Below are 7,565 nucleotides of genomic sequence, written 5' to 3' on the forward strand. Positions count from 1 at the left end.
AGAGAGACTGTGACTGACATACAACAAGCATCATTTCAAGAATTCATAGAACACAAAAAAATCTGTCATGTTCTGATATGAGCATATAGCCCATCCGTGGAAGTTCTACTGCATGCAATACCATCTGCATCAGCTTCACAGAACAAAACACTGGTCACATAAGTATACATCTTCATCATTTCATTCTTATTGAAAATGCCCTTCCACTGATTCTCAGTCACCTTCCACACTAATAGCCTTTTATATAAGATAGGTTCCTCCTGTTTCTGTGTCTTCTGTTTTTTTCACATGAATATTTTTATGCCATTAAATTATTTGAAAATTGCCATGTTCTGACTTTTTTCTAGTCCCCTGTCTTGAACTTGTAATGCTATTACTCTTGCCTTTACTTCTCCTTCACATCTCCCATTCATGATTCAAGGACTTTCTTCTCCCCTTAGAGACAAGAGTTATGCAATTTGGGAGTTTTTTAGATAGACCCACTGAAGAGGTACTCCAATTGCCTCACCCTGTGTCCCTGTTCAGCACAGAAGAAGCCAGAAGAGTCTGTGTCCCTATTCTCTATTGGCAATTTGGGTAACCCCTTCAGAGGAAGGAGTGATAAGAATAGGAGGTAGGAATTGGCTAGGCAGTCAGGGTAAAAAGACCACAAAGAAATGTAGCCAGTTTCTTGGCTAAAAGTCAAAATTTCCTTGGGACTGTTAGCAACGTACTCTGTTCCAAAGGCCAAAAATGTCAAAAGTATTTGGGAGCTTGTATCTAATCCTTAAAAGATTTTAGGGTTACCTCTTCAGCGGGGGGAATGTTGGAGGGGAGGGAATGGGCATGGATTTGACCATATCACCTTATATGCATGTATGAAATTCTCAATAAAGTTTTTGTAAAAGTTAAAAAAGTTATTGAAGATTCATATTCCTATTTTACATTATGCTTATATCTAAAATATTTCTTCACATTTTCATTATCTTTAGAATTATTATTTTCTACAATTTATTTTACTAGTGAATAAGAGCTCTCCATTTTTCAGAGTACACATTCTTTTAATTTTAGGTTATGTTAAATTTACCTACTGTAAATGAATTCTTATCTGTATATAATTGATAGAAGCAATTTCTTATCTTTTTTATTTAAGAAAAAGAGAGAGCATCTCACATTATAGCTCATTGTGTTATCCAAGCAGCACTTAAACTTACAGTAATCTTTCCACTTTAGCCTCCAAAGTGTTGAGATTAAAAGCAGAAGGCATCGCACCCAGATGGGAGCAATTGCTTAACCATGGCTCCATGTTTGCTGGCTCTAAAGACCCTTGAAAAATACTTCACATTTCCATTCTAGACATTTATTCTATAGTGTTTAATTAGAAAGCAGCAAACTCATCATAGGAAAAGTCCCGTTTCTTCCTGATTAACTGACCATTCGCTCCTCACTAGTAAACCACTGATCACTCTTACAAGGGCAGCAGGGAGGTCCTGATTTAAAGAAGGAAAGAAGCCTGATATGGTGGCACGCACTACCTTTATTCCCAGACTCGGGAGGCAGAGGCAGGCAGGCGAATCTCTGTAATATCGAAACCTGTCTGAGTTTACATGTCAGAAAAGAAAGAAAGAAAGAAAGAAAGAAAGAAAGAAAGAAAGAAAGAAAGCAAGAAAGAAAGAAAGAAAGAAAGAAAGAAAGAAAGAAAGGAAAAGAAAAAAGAAAGAACCGGAAAAGAAGTCTAACAAACAAACAAACAAACAGAAAACAACAAACAACAAGCAGAGCTGTGCAAGCCAGCGTGGGTCCGTTGGGTTAAAGCATGCTCTTTTTCCAAAGGAAACCAGTCACCCTAAACTGAGCAGGACGTTGTACATGGCTGGTCAGAACCTAAGCTTAGCTGCAAAAAGCCATCTTATGGTTGCTTATGTTGTGGCTGAAAAAAGTTTACATCAAAGGCATATCACATCTTTATTTTTTTTATTTTTCACTTTTGATGTTTTCCCATGGTTAGAATAAATCATCGTATGTTTACCATACATAATTTTTTGAAAGAGTGTCAATCCGTATCACAGGTCTCTAACTTGCTATATAGTCGAGCATGACTTTGACTTATCCATCTATCTCCATCTCCCTTTTACTGGGATTCAGTCTTGCACTTCTACTCCTAGATTACACACTGCTGAGATCCAATCCAGGCCTCTGTGTGTGCTAGGCAAGCATTTGCCAGCTAAGTTACATACCTAGATCCATTACACAAAAACTCCTAGAGAGAGACAATTGTGCATTATGAAGATAGTTTTCTGCTTGTTCATCTTGCTTAACAAAATCATATAAATTTTTCTAGTTTTCTTCTTTTCATCAAACTGTCTGATAATGGAAAACTCATTTTTATTTGTACAAAAGTGCCAATTGATAACTAGCCTTAGATTGTTTAGCATTTTAGAGAAACTCAATACAAAATATAACTCAGTAAGAAGATATGTTAACTAATGGTTTTGAACAATTGAAACATAGTAAGTTGAGAAAAGTCAAGACAAAAAGCATATAACCACCAGTTATCATGAAATAAATCTAAAAGATGACATCATGGCTAAGGAGGGAGGTTTTGTTTTTCCAGTCTTTACTTTGGCTTTTTTTTTTTTTTTTTCAGTCTATACCAGAAAAACCATAGAGGGAGGACATTACAATTGTATAGCTAGAATGAGAAGGGGTTCATTCACTGTTGGTCATTTAAATATTATCTTATCAAATATTCAATTTTACCAAATAGTCACAGGTTTTAAATGACCATTTTGAAGTGTCTTAAAGAAATACATGTGTAAAGAAATAAAACAACTCTCAAGTTATAAAATCTGAAATCAGAAAAATGTGGGACTATGCAAAGCAGCAGCACTGTTTAACAAGGCAAACAGGTCAGTGTAAAGTTTTATAAGTATAGGATTTCTACACATTTTAACTATAAAACAAATAGCTCTGAATCGCACCTAAAGTATTTCCCATGATTAACTTTTAGGAGTAGTTTAAGATTAATGTTTGAAATCTCTCCCACCCACCTCTGGCTAGGCTGACTTAAAATACAACAAAGTATGGGTGAGTCCTGAATTACCTGCCAGTTTATGAAGAAAAACCAAACCAAACAACACCACCAAAAACCCCAGTAAGCTTTGCTTTGTGGAAGTGTGCTTTCCACAGAGGTGTTGACAGACGGCAGTTCCCTAAGTAGCTTAGAGACAAGGAGAGGTATTGGTTGCTCCAAGGAGAGAAAACTGTGACTACATCATGAGATAAGATCTCTTACTTTAAATTTTGCCCTGAGCAGACATTTCAGCTAAACAGCTCTCCCTGAAAGAACTAGACAAAGACTTTCCTTTAAATTCCTGACTTCATTTTTTTTTTAAAGTCTCATAGATTATGTGCTGTTTGCTTTTTAGTTTCGTTTCAATGTTTTGCTTAAATGGTATGATAAATAATTAACTTGTTTTAATTCACTAGTGACTTGCAAGGCTATTAATGGTGGTATAGTTAATTCTCTGAGGCATGACGAAAGATAACTTTGAGAAGCAGTTTTTTAAACTTTCCCTGAAAGCTGACCACCTTGTTTCATGTTGTTCACAGTAGCACTTGTTGCATGCAACCGATGTAGCAAGCAATATATTCAACTTTGAAAAAGTATTTCATTTCTCCTTCCCCCTTATTCATCTTATCTTCTACCTTTTCATTCAAGTCAAACTGCCCCAACTAAAAAATGTGTGCCTGTGTGTGTGAAAGAAATAGAAGTAGAATCACCTTTATTATTATTAATTTTTATACTATATTGCCTGTATGTGTATGATGCAAGTGTGTGAGTGTGCATGTGAACATGAGCATTCACATGCTGCAGTGTACATATGTAGGCCAGAGGATAAGGAGTCAGTGTGATTCAGTTTTCTCTTATCATGTGGGTTGTGTAAATGGAGCTCAGGTCCTCAACTCAAGCTTAACAGCCATCAATTTAAGACCCTCCCCCCCACCCCAAGATATTTCATCAGCTCAGGATCAAATTCTGAATTCTTTCAGTTAATATTAGAACTTTTAATGTTTTACCTCTAAAATGCATTCATATACATAAGCATTAGATAAATATATGAAGTTAGGTTAATATTTATAGTAAAGTCTACAGATCAACATTTAAATTTTTATTGTTTCTTCAAGTGACTAAAAAGATACCAACCTGAAGTTACTTGGAATCATGGAGTCCAAATTAAATCTAACATAGTTTAATATGTAGTTTTCAAAACTAACTTATAATGGCTAAGTTATTTGCATTAACTATGGGAAGGCACACATGATCTAGGAAGCCTGGGTCTGCTTATGTTTGTTTTAACATTGTAGAGGATTGAACCCAAAACCTGCAGGGCCTCAAGCACGCTATGCTAAGACCGTATTGCTCAGTCACTTCCACAGTCCCTTAATATATTTTGTAGATATTGTGATCCTCATAACTTTTTGCAGTATTGTTTTTACTTAGGTTTGGCTTGACTTATTTTGTTTCCTTTTTATTTGAGACAGAGCCTCCTGTGTCCCAGGCTGGCCTTGAACTTGCTATGTAGTTTAGATTGGCTTTACCCTTCCAAGGGCAGAGAGTTACAGACATATGCCACCACATCTGGGGGCAGTCATTTAGCTTCTTTTGATCATTCCCAAGATGCACTTCTCAGAACCCTGTGTGTAGAAAATTACTTAGGCCTTAGAATGCTTAAAACATTCTACAAAATAAATATGTAGAATCCAAATGCAACATTTTGTCCAAAAACATCAGTATAAAAATCTATTAAAAGAAAATTAACAATTACAATAAGAGAGCAAAGGAAAACATTTCAAAGGAAAGATTTGACAAATATTCTTATTCACATATTTAAAACCTAAAGTTAAATAAGATAACTAATGAACATTTTTTCCATGAATGGAAGACAGAGTAAAAATATCCTTTATAACATGTATACACAGGTTATATAAGTGCATGCCAATAACATAAACATGCATACATATATGTTCTATAAATCTGTAAATAATCATGAAGAGAAGGTAAATATCAAGATATATAAGCAATTGGAACGAAAAGCTGTTACAATCTTACAACTATGAATAATATTTAGTACTCAATCATAGAAGAATTTAAGGCTGAAACAGGAAAAATTTGTTTTGTTAGCAAGAGTTAAATATATTTATTTTTATTCACGTATATATTCATACTGTATATTTACTATATGCTGTATTCGCTATTAGCTAGGGGATGGCTAAGCAAACCTTCCAAACATCACCCTTACTTAGAATGTATATGATATCAACTTTCTGGAAGACTGCTGAGCAAAATTGGGCGCCTCCCCTACCACCAATTTTTATGTCCTTTAACCAGTAAAACCTACTCAGTATTCAAAGATAGTCACAATATTTATATGAAAGTTTTCTCATGTGAAGCATCATTTGCAGTCGTAAAAACTGGATATGTACTGAGCTTCTAACAATAGAGGACTGATGAAATAATGTATAAAGGAATGCTGTATAGCTCTTAAAAGTGCTGTTATAAAAAGAATTTAATGACATGGGAAAAGGCTCATGGGATTCTGCAAAGTGAAAAACAATGTTTGAATGGATTGTGTATACAGTGATTTCACTCTGAAAAATACTAAATAAATAAGATACAAGGATACACATTATAGTGTTACCAGCTCTCTGGGTAGTGTTTAAGCAGAAGACACACTTACTAGTGACTCATCATTTCCAGTGCATAATTTATAAAATTTCTACAATAAACACATTTAGTCTTAGACTTTCTTAGAAATTCAAACAACAGAGTATATAATCACAGAACTTTATAGCTGGAAGATGCCTTTTCTCTCTGTAATGTCTTATTGGCAATCTGGGTACCTTTCTGGATAAACTGACAAATAATTCAGGCTGAGCTAATCCTTGTTTTCTTTTGCCTGGACTCATCAGCTTAACACAAACTTGACAGTCAAAACTAAAGACAGTTTCTTAAGGACTTTATTGTGAATATACTTCTTCAAAATGGAAGCAAAATACTACCAGCCTCTTTCCTGTCATCCCTCTCCTTCCTTGGATTAAATAGAGGGACTGGCCAGAGAGTGGAATAGTTCCATTCCTTTCCCATCCCAACAAGCTAACTTACATTATGGTAAATAATTCACTATTTTGCAGTTATATAGTACCTTTGTGTAAAGGAGCAGTCTTTCCAAACACTTGTTAATACTAAGCATACTCTTGGGAATTAGATAAAAATTACTAGACAGGAAGGGAGAGAGGGTCATGTCAAAGGTAATAAAAGACATCAATGAAACAACAGATTTGTCTCAGTTTTCAGCAGGTCAAAATCTATGCAATACTATTCAAAATGAGGATCAATACTATGATGATATTGAAGAAAATTTTGATATAAGATTCCCTTGGGGTCTTATTTGTAGATTTTATAGTATTCTTTAGGAGCATAGACCATGTGACCAGACTACTGGATTCAATTTCTGACTCCACAGGTTAACAGTTATGTGATACTAGGTAAGTCATTTACTTTTCGGGGGGTTTAGTTTTCTCATTCACAAAAGGGGAAATCATAATAAAACCTACCACATATTGCTCAGTAAAGATTGAGATTAAATATGAAGTATGGAAAGCAGTTCCGTGAACAAGGTCATATCTTGATATCCGTTATCTATTATCAACAACTCTACAATAGAACACTATCTTAAAGGAATGCATTAAAAATTAAGAGATAAACACTTATGTCCTCATAATTCAACATAGAATTTTATAAACCAGTAGAAACAAAACAGAAAACTCTGGAAATCTCTACTGATGGGTTTGCCGATGTACTTTAAGCTTAGAAGTGATTACAAACTCACAAATAGAATTGTTTGTAGTCTCATGGATGAAGCCTCCAGGGTTTGCCAGTCTTTGTTTCAATGAGTAAGAGGGACAATGAAGTCTCTGTGTAACTTACTGAACAGACTGAGACAGAACCCTCACAATCCAAAACTTTACTTATTGACCTTGAGTGTTCATCCTATATTGAAGCCATGGGAAAACTGACATTGGTTTATTGTAGCAAATTGAAAACACTTTTACTTATTTGCTTTTTTATAGAATACTTGATACTGATGATTTACAAAATATAAAAGTATTCATAGGGAGTTCTGCTTGCTTCTACTGTTCATTTGACAAATATTTTTGAAAACAATCATAATCAAATTATTTTATTCTCACAAGTTCAATAAAAGATTGATTTTTTTTTCAGACATGGGCATCTGCTCTTTGGGCAGATACTGAATGGGGTGAAGATAATAGAGTCACAAGAGGAAGAAGAATGTATTCCAGATGAGTTTAATCCTTTTCTTTTCCAATAAAGTGAATATAAAAATGTCTTCTATTGCATTTGATGTTAACATTTCCTGATATAGTTCTGTTAACCTAAATGTACCTGAAAGGAGAACATTTAATGTTGAGTAGAAAATGATGTATTACCACATGATTACTTAGTTTTGCTTTGATCATTGGGGTAAAAGTCATCATGTGGGTCAGATGTTTGTCCTCTAATG

At 34.5% G+C, this 7,565-nt stretch overlaps 1 protein-coding gene across 2 annotated transcripts in view; it reads right to left on the reverse strand.

The window, feature by feature from the left end:
- Sema3d (semaphorin 3D) overlaps positions 1–7,565 on the reverse strand; it is a 207,991-nt gene that overhangs the window by 77,682 nt on the left and 122,744 nt on the right. The gene's annotated exons all lie outside the window — the stretch shown is intronic.

The sequence above is a fragment of the Nannospalax galili genome, unplaced genomic scaffold, assembly GCF_000622305.1.
Source record: "Nannospalax galili isolate Female #2095 unplaced genomic scaffold, S.galili_v1.0 scaffold85, whole genome shotgun sequence".
NCBI classification, from domain to species: Eukaryota; Metazoa; Chordata; class Mammalia; order Rodentia; family Spalacidae; genus Nannospalax; species Nannospalax galili.